Genomic DNA, 16,484 nt, shown 5'->3' with positions numbered 1-16,484 from the left:
ATGAGGAGCGACTGGATCTCAAGGTTCTGGACTTATTAGCATCGGAACTGGACCAAGTGTGACCTGGTAATTTTTTTCACCAAAAGAAAAACACAGTCCTAGTTTGGTGCAGGTGCTAGAGCCAGTGCATGACTGGCTGCAACCTAGTGCCTCAAAAAAGGAATTTGCTTTTCCTTAGGCCAAAATCCCTTAATCCAAGATCAGACTGACACCATTACATGAGAAAAATATGTTGGTGTGGCTGTAGTGTGGGTTTGGGTCAAGTGTGGGTGTGTGAGATGCTTGCTCGGAAGTAGCTGTGCTTTAACTCTATATGTGGACAATAATCCAAGTATTAAGTATTCAGTTCAGTTCTACTTTTTATGAGCCCACTGGGGAAAGATTGTTTTTCAGACAATAATACTCATTTTAGGGAAATATTAATGTTAGCTTGTTGTTAGCATACTGCTAGTTAGCACTTTAATGTTTATAACGCATGGAAGTGGTCCTAATTGACTTCTTAGATTTTGCTGTTCTTATTTTGGTCTTTAACCCAACCCAAAAATGATGCGGTGGCTTGGTTCTTAGCTTTGGCCCATGTTTATAGAAGCACTGGCAATGAACCAGGCCTGGAACCTCTGGAGCGCTGGCCCAAGTCAATGTTTTCATATACATCATGTGGATGGTGCGGTATGTGTGCATCATTTACTGGTGGAACGCACGGTACTAGGATGCACTATGGGAAGCTGGAAACACAGTGTGATGCTTCGTGCAAAATTTTACTGGGGAACCTTTGTGCCATCCATGTGGCGGCACCTTTGAAATGTACCACCTACCTAAGCATTGTTGCCCAACAACCTTTCATGGAAAATATATCCTTCAATGGCTGTGCCCTCATTTATTAGCATAATGCTGCCACAAAGCAAAAAAGGTTGAGTAAAGGTTTGAGGAGCATAACAATGGGTTTTAGATGTTGACTTGACCTCCAAACCCACCAGAGCTTAACCCAGTGGAGCAACTGTTTGATTTACGGGACCTACAAATCCAATCCATGGCACTCTCCCGGATTTATGCCAGATCCCACAGCACACCTTGAGGGAGCGAGTGCAGCCCTTGCCTCAACAGGTCAGCAAAAGGGGCACCAACACGACTGGGTGTCATATTATGCCTGGTTGTGGAAATTCTAGCATTTTCATGACTCTAGGAAAACTGGAGCAAATTCAGTTTTACCAGGTACCATCAGCGTACCCATTTTGTTTTTGATTTTTTTTTTTAATGGACTACATTCAATTCTTTTATTTCTGAGGCCAAAGACAGATGTTCACTGCTCAGGTCTCAGGCTAGCGGGGCATATCTGGCCAGGCCTGGGTTTATTCAAATCATATTTCCTAATTACCCTGACACACTCCAGACTAGATGGGGCTAATAAGGAGTCAAGAGTGTTCAGGGCGTGAAAAGCGATGGAAAAGTGCATGGTGGATAATGCTCACCTCCTTAAGCAAAGGTTTATTCTCAGCTGTCGTTGCCTTGGTGAGGCTGTCCCCGCTGTGAGCAAAAGAACGCTGCATTATCAGAACACAGGCTTTGAGGAGCAGTCGCGTCCCACAGAGCTCAATGGGCTCCCCTCTTGCCGTACAGATGGTTGTAGCAAGGCCCTGGTGGAAATAACACTAAATAAACCTCTCTGAACATTCTCTCCCAGGAAACAAAAAAGAATGTGGGGCTACCTTGCCACCTGCAATGTCTGGCACCTCTCTTTGTTCTGCCAATTATAAGGTAGCACAAAAGTAACAGAGCCTTTGGGTTTAGCTTAGCATAATGACATTAGCATAAAATGACACCATCTATTTGGAAATCTTTCATTTCTTTCTTCCTCTTTTTTTTTTTTTTTGCAACTGTAGCTTTAATGTGTTAATGCTGTGACCCCTGATATGTTCCAGCTGGTAATTTCCTCGCAGACCCCAGTACAGAAGAAAAATAAAGGAAGACTTCTCCTGTAGATAGTTGTCAAATGCTACACGGCCAAAACATCCAGACCATTAACCACACTGTGACCCGATCATTTATATGGAAATGATGTACAAATAGTTAAGAGAGACATCTGATTAGTTTCTTTTTGGCAGACAGTGAAGAGCTGTAAGAACTCATTTTAAATACAAGCAATTACATAATCCCCTCTCACTGACCTAATTGGCAGATTAGCTGGTGATGAACCAGAAATGTGGATTATGTAAAACTGGAGACATGCCAAATGCCTGATGTGTCCAAAAACTTGTCCAACTATGTGACGCTATGAGCTCATCCTCCATGTTTGGTTTTGTCCAGAAAGGACATGTGATCATGACAATTTTTGTGAAAATGTGTAATATATAAGTTGATTGTTAAATGTCGTCGACCATTTTTTGAAGATCTGATCCGTTGGGCATTCTTGCCGAACCTAGTAACCTTTTTCCCAGCATGCACCTCAGGTTACAATAACCTGTCAAAAGTCAAAACATTTTGCAAGATCTGCAGGAGTCTTTTAAGAAGAAGATGTACCGTCTTCTCTTCAAAAGGCTTATTTCCTAATTTGCATTTTCCCTCCCCATTTCTTTTGCAACAAAGGCTCAAGTTAAGCTGTTTGGTCAATAACAGGCGTGATTTAAAATAGCTGGCAGTTGTCATCTGTGCTTTCCCAGATCTACTGAGTCTCCTTACATAGATCTCAGTCTCTTTACTTTATCTGTTCTGCCATACAGCTTTTCTGGGATTATAACGCAAACAAATTTGAATTCATAACAGTAAAAAAAAAAGTCAGTCATAAAAACAGAGTTTAATCTAATTTACTTTCATTTTCAAACTTTTCTTAAAAAAAAGAAAAAGCTTATTGTTTCTAATGGCTTCATGGAAAGATTCCAAAATACAAATGATGATAATTGAAATTTTTAATCATTATAATTAGCAAATTCAAATTGTAAACTGCAGCCCCCATTGAGTTGCTGCTTTCTCTTTAACTGTCAATTTACCAACCAGTTGTCCCGCTGTTAAACGCAGTGGCAGGAAAGCAGCTGCACAAAAACGACGTCACCCTCGCAGCAATTTTCACGATTAAGCTTCGGCTTACTAGGCACAACATGAAGATGTAAAACTTTACCAAACAAAATAGTGAATATGAGATTGACTTATCAGGTGGCCTGTTGGGTACAATTCAATTATGTGTTTGCTGTGCTGCAGGGAATGGAGGGAGTAGATGAAGATGCAGCGCGCAGTGAAATAGCAGGAGACTGATAAAAAAGGTCAATAAAAGCAGCAGCGTGAAAGAGAAAGTGATTAGCAGTAAAAGTAAAAGATTGTGGAAGAATGTAACAGTGGAGTCGTGTCAGTTGTTTTGTTGTCGTCAGAGTGGTTAGATCTTGGCATATATCTTTACTCGAGTCTGAAAATCGACACAATTGTCACCGTTTTGTCGATTTCTTCCTGTTTTTGCTCCGATTTGCTGGTGAAACCCAGTGCTTATTCACATTTGAAGATCATTCAGATTGATGGTAGGAACTAATTCTGTTTATTCCTTAGTTTTTTAAAGGTAAATTATGCCATCTCAAATCTTTGGCATCTTTGTTGACAAGATTGTTGGGGGAAGGGGTGGGGGTAAGTGCGCAAGAACATATAAATAGGAATTTACGCACTGAAACTCTAGCTGGTTTGCTCAACCATCCTAGCGACATTAGCATAGCACAGATCCACTTTCAATCTCGATCGGCAGTGATAACGATTAAAGAAATGTTAGGGGGGAGGGGTGAGATCACTCTGTTTTCAACTTCAACGGAAGTGACATCATGCAAGATCACATAATGCACCTTTAATAAAAGAATATGATGCATTGATGGTGAAAGAAAAGACAAGGCCTTGTTTTCTCTCTGTAATTCTGAGAAATCTCCATTTATATTCCAGAACGCTGCAATGTCATCCCTGTTCATTCCGCAAACACAGATCTCACTCCATCACCGTGTGATCGTCTCCTCTCCCGTTATCTCCCACAGCGTTTGGTTCAGAAACCCCAGTGTAGCCGGCACTGCGGCGCTCCCAGCAACAATGGGGACTAGACAAACTGGAGAACCGGTTTACCTCAGCTGTATTGTGCAAGAGTGAGAGCATGCCAGTTGCTGTCTCGTCTAAGCCTGGAAATAACGGGCATATGGGACACCATCCTCTGCAATGCAATATTCAAAGAGATCTTACATAATTCATCTTTTTTCTCCCCACGTTTTTGGAGAGCTTTCCTCAAAGTGTCACTGGCAGACCCTTTTAATTTGACAAGTCTGTGAAGCTGCAGTGCAAAATCTTGACGGCTTGGCTTTGCAACTTCTCGTGGGATGGGTTGATATTGGAATGATAATGAGGTAGTCTTTTGAAAAGAATGAATGAATTAATAATCAGTCATCAGTCTGGGAGGAATAGTTCAAAGGCCGTCATATTCTATTTGCTTGTATTGCTCCGCTTTTAAATGAGCGGAGCCCAGATTTATTTAGGTCATGGATCAGCTGTTGCGAATAAATTCTGAAATTTTGTCTGCAGATAAACAAAAACATCACAACAAGAGCCAGAAATTCTGGAGCTAGGAAAGTAAAGGAAGAAAAGGTCCTATTTCAACTATAATTTTGTTTTCTAATTTATATTTACAAAGGTGAGAAGTCCAAATTTAGTTGCTTCGTATGGCGAAGTCAATTACCATTCTGCTCAAAGTTTGACTTTTCATTTGGATAGAGAATAGGCATAATAGAGTCAATATTGGAAGGAATCCACACTGGCCCGTGCTGGGCACCAGACAGAAACTTCCTGTACAAACTAGCCCAAATTATTTGAACTTTCCAAATGAAGAGCCACAAATCAAACACATAATTTAAAACAAAAACCACAAATAAAGTACACACAGCAGGAAACTATGTAACCTCTCCGTTTCACAGATGATTGTGTGATAGACGATGTCACAATCGGTAACAGAAGAACAGTAAGTTTCGCCCCCAAGACCACAAGGTCTTTTTCATCCTCAAAGGTTGTGTTGTTTGTGTTACATTTCTTCTCTGAGGTCACTGTGACACAATGAAACTCAACCAGGAAGTTGCATAGAAGTATTAAAAGGTTTTCCTGGGCCTTTTGTTGCCGTATAGCGCTCAAGGGCCCGGGACCAAACCATCAAACTTCGTACACTCTGGCAGTGACAGAGCTGTGGTGGGGCACTTGATCTAACAGTAATTAATGCTCCCTTTGTGACAAGTGTTGGTGTGGCCAGCCTTGGTCAAGGCTCATCAGTCAATGACTAAACTTGTTTTTGCATTTTAAATGTAGTGTTAACTTGCAGTGCCAGAATTCATTTCAAGTTGGTGGTTGGAATTGTTGGAACCACCACCACCACCACCACCACCAATACAGCCACAGAGTCCAACTGAGCCTTCTGTTAAAGCTAGCTTCAGACAAGCGCCAATGGCCTTAGTTTAATACCACCCATAACACCCTCTGCTGTGTTTAATCTGAGTGATCCTCTGCCATCGGTGGAGTAGGGAGAGGGCCAAATGGTACCCCACTCCTGTCTGCCTTTTATTATCGTCTGCATGTATGTGACTGCTTAAACACTGTGTTTAGGGCTGCCACATAGCCTCGACTGGGTGACACAATATGGAAAAATGCAATTCGACATCATAGTCCAACACAGCAGAAATGCTATCAAAAACTATGTCACCACTACGTTAAAATATTTATATATTATTTAATATATTAGTACACTTAGTACTTGTGCTTCATATAGAGAGTACATAGAGACCCATCCATCCATCCATTCTCTACCGCTTATCCGGGGTCGGGTCGCGGGGGCAGCAGCCTAAGGAGAGAAGCCCAGACTTACATAGAGACCGCCAGGATGAAAATGATCATTTAAGTTATATTGATTTTTGAATGCTTCATCACCTCCTGCAGTCTGTACATGAATGAAGGCTTGAATTAAGTTCAGCAGATATGCATTTTTCAATATTATTTTGGTGTTGTAAATTGTTCCTTTAGTCTCTGCCAAGTAGATTTCTTTCTTATCTTTCCTTTCAGTGATTGCCAGTGAGCAAAATCCATATTGAGCCCAGACACTCGATTTATAAGAGTGAGCTGGTGGCAGTGCTGATCGTGGTGTTTTCACATTATATATCTATATCCACATATGATGATCCCACCCCCCCTTTTGATGTTGTTGAGAGTGTTTTGGTTATCATTTCTTCCCTCACTTCCATTTTTTCTTCCCCCAGGTTTTATTTATTTATTTTTTGGCTGTTGCCATGTTTTCTAGGTCACATTGCGGCAAATCACTTGTAACTGGAGCAAATATATATTCCAACTTTTCGATCACGCCTCTTCCCAACAGAGGTTCGACACAGTGGAAATGCATTACGTGTGTTAGCCAACGCCCAGCTGCATTCCATTCTTTCCCAGGCGGACCAAAATTAATTTGTTGTGGCCAAATAGTGTGTGAGGGAGAAAATGTTAGCTGTTGTCTGGTTGCTGAGCTTCCCTACACCAGCCACCTCCATTTGTCTCAGCACCGGCAGACAGCTGCAGCCCTCACAGCTGGGAGAGGGAAGGACCATTAGCAGGCAATTTCACCCCTGCACACTCAACTTTTCCCACATCCTTCCAGGCGATCTTTGCTGGTTCAATGTTGCATGTGGTCACTGCGAGAGTGCACACGTTAGGATTCTCAGGTTCATGAGCCCCTTGAGTGTAAAAGGGTATTCATCTCTTATTCCATAAATGGTCAGAAATGTGGAAACTGGCCTTGTTGGAAGTTGCTGAGGACAATGTTGTGGCAGGATGAGGAAAGACTCAGACTGAGCAGATGGTTTAAACGTCTTTATTCTGCATCCACCAGACAATACTGAATGGCGCTTCGAACAGTGCATCTAATCAAGGGCTAACCACGCCCATCACCCCATGCATCACCTGGGTGTGAGATACACCCCTATGTGTCCGCCACACAGCCCCCCCCCCCGAACACCCAGAAGGGAAACAGCAGAAAGAGGGAACAGAAAATAAAATAAAAACTTTACACATCAGTCCCTGACAGGGGGTTTAATCAACCTGCCATAACGGCTGCGGCGCCCCTCTTCTGGGAACGCAGATGAGTCGCAGGCAGGAAAAACAAAGTCCACAGCAGGCTGTAAATTAGAACAAAGATCATCAGACGGGACATTCTGGACCCTAGGAGGACGGCCCTGACGGGGGACCTAAGCCGGCAACACATCCTGCCCAACCAGCAAATGCGCAGGCCTCAGCCTATCCCCCGTGCTCCACTGTTTTCCGCGGTCGAAGGTTGCGTGTTCAGATCACGTCGGGGTCAACAATGTGGCAGGACGAGGAAAGACTCAGACTGAGCAGATGGTTTAAACGTCTTGATTCCGCATCCACCAGACAATACCGAATGGGGCTTCGAGCAGTGCATCTAATCAAGGGCTAACCATGCCCATCACCCCATGCATCTCCTGGGTGTGAGAAACACCCCTATGTGTCCGCCACAATGTCACCTATCCTGGCTGTGACAAGTCACTGTTGGTCACAAAGTGGAATCAAAACAAGAATAAAATCTATGATGTGTTTGTTCACTTTGCTCAAGGTCTTTGTCTTCGACCTCCAGCCATTTAGTCACAGGCCTGCAAAAGGTGTTAAAAGTAATTGAAATCAGCTAACGTTTAAAGTCGTCTGCCACTTAGTGCATAATTACAAGTAAAGATTGGGTAAAGCATTACAATTATCCTGCATAATTGTAATTAATTTGTTATTTATTGTAATAACACTCTGTAAACTCAGCTAATAAAACACCTGTCATAATCATTATACATAGCTGACTAAAGATCACCATAAGAAGCCAGAAGCCATTTTGTTTTCAATAAAGCAAAACCAAGAAAAATTAAATTGCAAGAATAAACAATATAAGAAATTTATGACACATTTGTTGAGGGGTTAAAATTAACAGTGATACAAAAAAGTATTTAAAGACTTGCGAAACAATTACTTAAGTGATTAGTCAATAAAATATTTGTCAGATTAATCAACAAAAAAACTATTATTCGTGGCACATAAACTATGGACAAAGATGAGCAACACAGAATAATAAACATCCCAAGTGTGGAAAGGGTTTAATCCATAATCCATAAATTTGGAATGGTTTCGGCTGTATGAAAGTCCTCTTATCTGGCTCTCCGAAGAATGCAATCTCACTTATTAGAGCACTTTAACAATTTACTGGCAGGCAGCAAACAATAAGCTAAAAATAAACAGCCCAATAGGGAGGAGTGACAGTATAATACACACTAAGCCATCATTCAATCCATCATAATTGAATATCTGCAATATCAAGCACATTCATCCCGCACCCTCATTGTTTTCTTATTGTTAAACTCAGTGAATGAATGTTGTTGATACTGCTGAATTTTAATTCAGGCGCGGCGCTCATGTTTATGGCTCGAGGACAAAATTAAAATGGATGTGGTTTTGCAAGATTTGGCTTGAAGCTCAGTGGTAATCACTGTGCCTCTCTTGGTTTATCATTTCCTTGGGTGTGAAGCGAGATACTCAGCCAAGTAGCCAATATGAATGGCTACTCAGAAGATAAGATGGAAATGCAATTCCTCTGTCACCGTGCAGAATAATCCAGCACTGCATCTATCACACTCTATTTAAATGAGCAGATGGACTCCCACACATGCTGGACAGAGGGGACAGATAAAATATTTTCACGTGCTAAGATTGTTATTTCTTGACTGTCGAGCACACAACATGCATCTTTTGCAGATACAAAATGCATATTGTTTAAAAAAAACAGTGCAACAATCCCAGCAGCAGGTGGATCGTGCTGCTGCAACCATCTCGGCAACGACTTCGTGGATCCAAAGATTGCTTTCATTCCTCGTTTTTCTTGGACATCAGATCAATGAATGAATGACTGAATGACTGAATAAATGAATGAATGAATCAATGAATCAATCAATCAATCAATCAATGTTTATTTATATAGCATCTGTTACAATTAAGATTGTCTCTAGGCGCTTTACAGAATCCCAGGGCCTGACCCCCAACAAGCAACAGTGGCAAGGAAAAACTCCCCTTTAACAGGAAGAAAGCTTGAGCAGGACCAGGCTCATATAGGGCGACCCTCCTGCTGATGGCCGGCTGATTGACCACGCCATTCTCGGAGCCGTCGTGTTTGCATCTGAGCTTTTCTTCCAGTTTCAGTGCTGCGGAATTATCCAGGGTATTTAGCACTGATGGCAGTCATGTTTAGGGTCTGGTGTGGTGTTTACTTACTGGACATTTGTGTACAAATGTATATGTGTCCCAGTCTCAGTCTGAGGTCATTCTATACAACTAAGTACGAGTCAGAGAGCCATCAAGGTCCCTCCCAAAGAGAAGCTCAACACTTTTGCCTCCGGGACCTCCAGCTCTACCTCCTATCTAAAGCATCCAACATCACTGACCTCGCTACTGTTCCCTCTCCCCTCCCCATCTGTGTCTTGTCTGTTTCCCTTGTCTGTCTATTCTCAGGCTGGGCGGAGCGGCTTCCAGAATTTTCCCCATCGGGCGATCGGCACACAACTGAGACTGATCTCCAGTCAATCATCCACACCTGTCGTTCACTTTAAAAGTCTGGTCAACTCTCCAATCATTGCCAATTTGTTGTTAACTCCCCGTAGTACAGCCTGGCACCTAAAACTCTGTGTGCAAGTTTGTTTCCTTGTTCCTGTTTCCAGTTTAAAACTGATTGTTCATCTCTCCTGCAGATCACCTTTCGGATGCCTGCTCCAGCTTGACTGTGTTTGACTGCTTGTTTGCCAGCACCACTTGGTTTTGCTCTGAACCAGAATCTCAGTAAATCTGATTCTCAACCTCACCCAATCATGTGTGTCTGCATTTGGGGTCTTGATTCGTGTCTGCAGTGCGTAACAGCTACCATGCCGTAAAAAGAGCTGTTGTTTTTTTTTGTAGGTGTTTGTTATAAAGAACTCCCTCAAATCACCAGGCTGTTTCTGACCTTTTCGGCCACTGTTCAACACCGACTGTCAGTGAATCCTCAATCTGCTCCGCAGTTTCTCACACAAGGTTCACCAGGAGTTTACACTCGAAAGGAAGTAAATTGATCAAGTTTAAAGCAGGTGAGATTAACTGGAGTTTAAAAAAATATCACTTTAAATCCAGAATACATTAATTAATTTTGAACAAGTTTAAAGCAGGTGAGATTAACTGGAGTTTTAAAAATATCACTTTAAATCCAGAATACATTAATTAGATGTGCAGATTAAGGTCAGATAGTCCAGCGCAGAGTTCACTCTAAACACGATGAAACCTGAATTTTACTGTTGCGCAAATAGAACAGCAGAACTCAAAGCTTGTATTGAAATGGTGCACTTGTGGATAAACCACACGTTGAATATTAATCTTCCCTTCACACAGAATGTGCTGTAAATTAATGTTCTCAAGATTGAATAAAGCTGTTTTGTCTTTTAGAGAGAAACTCCTTGTTCACAAGCCTTTTCCTCTCAGGTGTGTGTTGACACAAAAGTGATAGCATTTCTTATTTCCTAACCTACTCATGTGTTAGGAGAAAAAGTTGCCTTGAATGGTCGCTCTCACACTAAACATCATCAAATGATGCTTTCAATTAAAATGTACACAAAACCAAGACTTGTGGTTTCCTATTAGCTGTTACATTATAGCTGGGATTTCGGAAGCTGCTGGTGTAGTCGGCATTTTCTGAGATACTCGATAAATATTCTGTCATCCAGGTCAAAAGAGAACTCCTGGCTCAAGAGTATTCAACTTAACTTCTTTTAGTTTTTCAAGGATGTTACGTGTCTTATACAAGATGCTTCAGTTTTAAATGAACTGGTGGTTCAGTGAAGGTTCTTAGTCGTCCAGGTGATGGTGATTCTGGTATGAATCTTAGCAACTGGGCTGTTTGAAGTTCTTGAAGACCTTTCACCTGCCATCCAAGAGGCTTGCTGAAAGTGGTGTAGGGGCATCCTGGTCATGGTGTGATGATGAGTCTGAACAACTGTGAGACTTTCTGGGGAGGGATAGCAGGACAGCATTGTAAGTGACTGGCAACTGGTGTCTTCATCATACTCCTCTGTTCAGTTAAGGTTTTTTCCAGTTTAACAAAAATGGCTTCTTTCACTCTTTACCATTGATAGGCAGTTATATCCTGGACCAGATCAATGGTTCTTTAGTGACAGGTTATGTACCCTGGTCCTACAAGGTGGCAGTGATTAAACCGTTGCTTAAAAAAACATCACTAGATCCTGATGTATTGGCAAATTATAGGCCAATATCCAACCTTCCTTCTATCTCTAAAGTTCTTGAGAAGGTGGTGGTGACTCAGTTACTGGAGCACCTGCAGAGGAACAGCCTGTTTGAGATGTTTCAGTCAGGCTTTAGAGCTCATCACAGCACAGAAACAGCACTTCTTAAAGTTACTAATGATCTTCTTATAGCTTCAGATCATGGACTGGTCTCTATGCTGGTTCTGCTGGACCTCAGTGCTGCTTTTGATACAGTTGATCACAGCATCCTGTTACATAGACTGGAACATGTGATTGGGATTAAAGGGACAGCACTAGACTGGTTTAGATCACATTTATCTGATAGATACCAGTTTGCTCATGTCCATGGTGTTCCCTCCTCATACAGTAGGGTTAGCCACGGAGTTCCTCAAGGTGCTGTACTCGGACCAATCCTCTTCACATTATACATGCTTCCCTTTGGGAACATTATTTGGCAGCATGGGATAAATTTTCATTGTTATGCTGATGACACTCAGCTTTATTTATCCATGAAACCAGAGGAGACAGAGAAGTTAGTAAAGCTTCAGACCTGTCTTAAAGACAGGTTTCTTCCTGTTAAAGGGGAGTTTTTCCTTGCCACTGTTGCTTGTCTGGGGTTAGGCCCTGGGTTTCTGGAAAGCGCCTTAAAACAATTTTGATTGTAAAAGACGCTATATAAATAAAGATTGATTTGATTTGACTCTTGATCTTTCTTCTCTGGCCAAACCATAATGGCAGCGGGACAGTATATATAACTCTGGGATTTCAGCAGTTCATTTAGAACTAAAAAAGTGTCTTAGATCAAAGACGAAACATCCAAAACTAAAGCAACTCTACCATTCTGTGATACAGTCTTTTAATGGAGACATTGACTATAAATAACCTGAATGTGCTGTGTGAGACATTCAAAGACCATCACATTATGTTAAAAATTGTAGGGTAAGGGTTGTCTTTAATCGTATTCATTCTTGGTAGAAAACAAAATATTGTGTCCAATTGTGATAATTTCTAAATGAGAAACCAAGAATGAATGATCAAAGGGTGACATATTTTTTGTTGTTGCCTGAATAAATGAGATTTGGAAGCAGGCGCTCCACTTCCAGAGCCCGTCTTCATGTCCCTCTGGAGGAGACACATGTCTTATAATCAGCCGGCAGCACACAATCCAGACATATGGTGCTTTCTTTGCTCCGCTCATGTGTCGGCTCTCATGCAGTTGGTTCACTGTTCTACATGTCTGCTCCCTCCCTTTTCCCCCTTCTTCCTGTGCAAAAGAGTGGATTTACAACATAAATAATTAGCCACTGTGATAAACTGCAGCGAGCACCATCCCGAGGGGCCACACTCGAAGTCTCACTCAAAGACAACAGCCTCCCAGTTGCAGTGAGCTATTTTTACCATAAGAGTCGACAGGCAGTCTGGGGGACGCCGCTTTTCACTGTTCTGCTCATTCTTTGGAAAATAGTCCATAATTACTTTGCGGTGCATCTGAGAGCAAATGAAGATATCAAGTCTAATTAAACCCAGGAAAAGGCAAACTGTACAGCTGGACTGTGGGCTCTGATCCGCAGAGGGGTCCTTTGCTTAAACATTTAAAGTAATTGCTGTGTTGTTTACCTCTCATTTCCAACATGGACAGTGATTTTAATTATTACAGTGGAGAAGGGAAGCACCTGTCAGACCACCACACCTTTCCTTTATAACTCAGTGTGTATTTTACGGCCATAAATGTAACAAAAATAGCAGAATTTGTCTTCTGGTTAACATGAATGTCAGTGACTTTGTGGAGCACTTTTATCCTTCTCTTTGCAAGTAACTAATAATGATGTTTCAAACTTCCTAATTGCTTTTTTTATGATGCTGTTATTGCCCTGTCATCCCACCGCACAGCAGTAAATGTTGACTATGAATTACAGAAACAACTGCAGAGATTCTTAGGTCAGAATTCTTAATTGAGCCGAGGTACGTCCCATCTGATATCCAGAAAGGCTGAGACGCTGCGCAGGCATCACCAAAAACATGATTTATTGCACTAAATCAAGACGTCCGATTCACAAAATGTGGGAAAGAATACATCTATCTTGATATCAAGCTCTGAAGAAATTACACCAAACATATTTTAAGTGCTTTTGGAAGTTCTAAAGTGCTTTGACAAAGAAATGAATGGAAAGATCCAAAGCAGGAGAGATCAAATCTGATTGCAGACTGTGCAGAATATCACCATTGTAATGAACCAACCCTGACAATATGTACAAGGAATAATTAATTCATTTCAAGAAAAAAAGCCTAAAATAAATAGTGCTAAGAATGCTGTTTCTCTTTGTTTGGGAATTTGTTTTTTGCAGAAATAATAGCATTTCAGATACATTAAATGTTTCAAATAGGATTTAAGAGGGAAAATAGATAAGCCCTAGTAAAAACAGTGTATAAAGTCAGTATATTACCTTGTTAAGCACATAAATGCCTGAAGATGCTTCTGTGCTCTGACCTTTAAGGGTCATGAATGGAAAAATTGAGAATGCTTGTTTACTGTCAATAAAAAGCTGATGAAACACATTAGGAGCATTCAATGCTGAAACAGGGTAAAAAACAAAAAACAAAACTGACTCATCTAAAAAACATTTATTGTAGTGGTGTTTATGATGTAAACAAAAACATTTTAAATTGCATTTGAAGTTGAACTAATTGTGCGGTGCAAAAAAATCATCAATTGATGAATACTGGTATTCAATTCATGTCACAAATGATTCCAGACTGCAGTGCTTTGACCTTTGAGAGAAGGTGTTTACCCACAAAGGAGGAACTGTCATGCTACGAGAATAAGATGCAGCCTACGAGATGCAGCCTTTTCTCCACGGCCTTTCTTCTCCGAAGGAGAATCGATGTCCCAGGAACTTTTACTTTGCGTCCTCTTACACAATCAATTCAATGAATACAGAAAAAGACTTGCTAGTGTGGGTGGGTTTGGTTAATAGAGGGCTAATATTTATAAGGGAAGTTTTTCCTTGCCACTGTTACTTGTCTGGGGTTAGGCCCTGGGATTCTGGAAAGCGCCTTGAAACAATTTTGATTGTGTAAGACGCTATATAAATAAAGATTGATTTGATTTGATTTGATACCATCTCCAGTCAAAATGATAATAATAACACCAATAAATCAGTGTTGTTATCTGTGTATGTGTTGAACACTTTAATATGGAAGAAATTGCCAGAATTGTAACATTATTTTCCAGCCAAACTGTCTCACAAAGAAAAAATCTCAAACTACATCAAACGCTTATGCAATGACTTATTGTCTCAGTGCATCTGACTTTTGTAGTCAGCCCTCCACTATTGACCGGCTAATTCTATTAATTTTGTCTTTTGAAGTAGCGTAAGGAACTCCAACTTTGCTCATCAGAGGATGACTTCATCCATGCACTTTCATTAGTCCAAGCTCTGATGGCTTCATGAGTAAATGTAAAGCATGGGAGAGTCTGAGTGAGCAACATTTTTCAATGGAGTCGTCAGTGTTTCACAGCTTATATCAGCGCTGCAGGATTAGCATGGCTGGCGCTGATGGCAGGTAATGGCAGAACCTCTCGCCCCTTAGTCGTGGTATGCACTTGTGAGTATTTATCACACTTAATGCGTCGCTGTTTATCCGCGAAGGTGACTGATAAAAGCTGAGGGAGCCTAAATATTACTACCACATGTGAATACTTGACTATGTTTCCATTAATCACGTTGGCTTCAAAACAAAAGAAACAGCAAAAAAAACAACCCAATAAACAGGTTTGAGGAGGTGTCAGAGAAAAATGTCGGGATAATGTGCCAGAAGCTCCAGGCTTTGTTGTTATTACTGCTATTATGTTTATCCTCTTGTAGCTTATGCCATGTACATTCTCTTTTCATTTTCTTTTTTTTTTAGGCTTGTATATAAGGCGATTATAGGCCAGGACATCCTGAGTGGAACACTGATCACGCATGTTTCTCAGACACGGTATTATGTTGTGAGCAGAATTTGATGCGGGACATGATTGCGCAGTAGCAGCATATTAAATTACAGAGTGTGTGCGTTTTTGCATTACCTCAGTTCATTTGGTTATCTCTACTAATAAGCTGCACAAAAGAGATAAATCTCATTCACACTTGGGCACCGTGGGTGTGGAGAGTAGAAGTTAGGGAGGATAAAAGAAACCAGGCAGGCTAGTGTGCCACCTGACTGATGAATACACTCATGCATTTGGACACTTGGCTGGCGTAGAGAGAATAACCGGGAGGGGATCTGGCACTTCATCAAGTAGACCCATGACTGGGAAATTGCAGCACAAGTGAGATGAGGAAGAATCGTTTATCTAACTTCCAGCCTGGTGCATAACTAGAAGCGGAGCGACTTCTCCCAGTGCTCTGAGCATTTACAAAGTTTCAGTTTTTGAACCAATAGTTGGTACTTGACCTTTTTATCAAATGTATTTTTCGGAGATTTCCACCTCCACAATGAAGGCATTAATGCTGGTTAATCCATTGTCTCAATTGATCTGATTAAAAAAAAAACATCTGCAGCAGAGAAAGACTCTGAACATCTCTGGTAACATATTTCGTGCTACTTTTCCAAGTTACCCTCATCCAGGGGTGAAGGCAAGAGATCAACCGATACAGATGGAAAATGTACAAATTAAAAACCTAAGACGGAACAGTCGACTGACATAAAATATTGTACATACTTTGAAGGAAGGAGTTTTCTGCTCATCAGAGTACTTCCAGGTTAAAATACCACTTTGACATGAAGCATATGTTAGGCGGTGATTCTTCTAGCACTTGAGCTAGTGCATCATCTATCTACTTTCTTGAGTCATTTTTCTTATTCTAAATGAAACATGATTATTATACATTAAAAAGGAATGTAATTTAATCACAATTAATCAAAATTAGCAACTTGTGATTAACGGGATTGAGATTTGCAACCGTTTGACAGTGCTACTTAAAATGTTTCACAAGAATCAAGCTGCAATCTGAGACAAATCTGTGCATGTGAAATATTGCAGATAAGTCAATAAGAGAACCAGTTGGGAATGCACAGAAATGAGTTTTGTACATTCCAACCTGTAATGAGATTATAGCTCAGGGTGCACACAGGATCACTTGTGTATATGTGAGTTAATTGACAGCCAAAGAGCCTGAGAGGAAATGTTCT

The sequence above is a fragment of the Takifugu rubripes genome, chromosome 10, assembly GCF_901000725.2.
Source record: "Takifugu rubripes chromosome 10, fTakRub1.2, whole genome shotgun sequence".
Taxonomy (NCBI): domain Eukaryota; kingdom Metazoa; phylum Chordata; class Actinopteri; order Tetraodontiformes; family Tetraodontidae; genus Takifugu; species Takifugu rubripes.
This window is presented reverse-complemented; position numbering follows the sequence as displayed.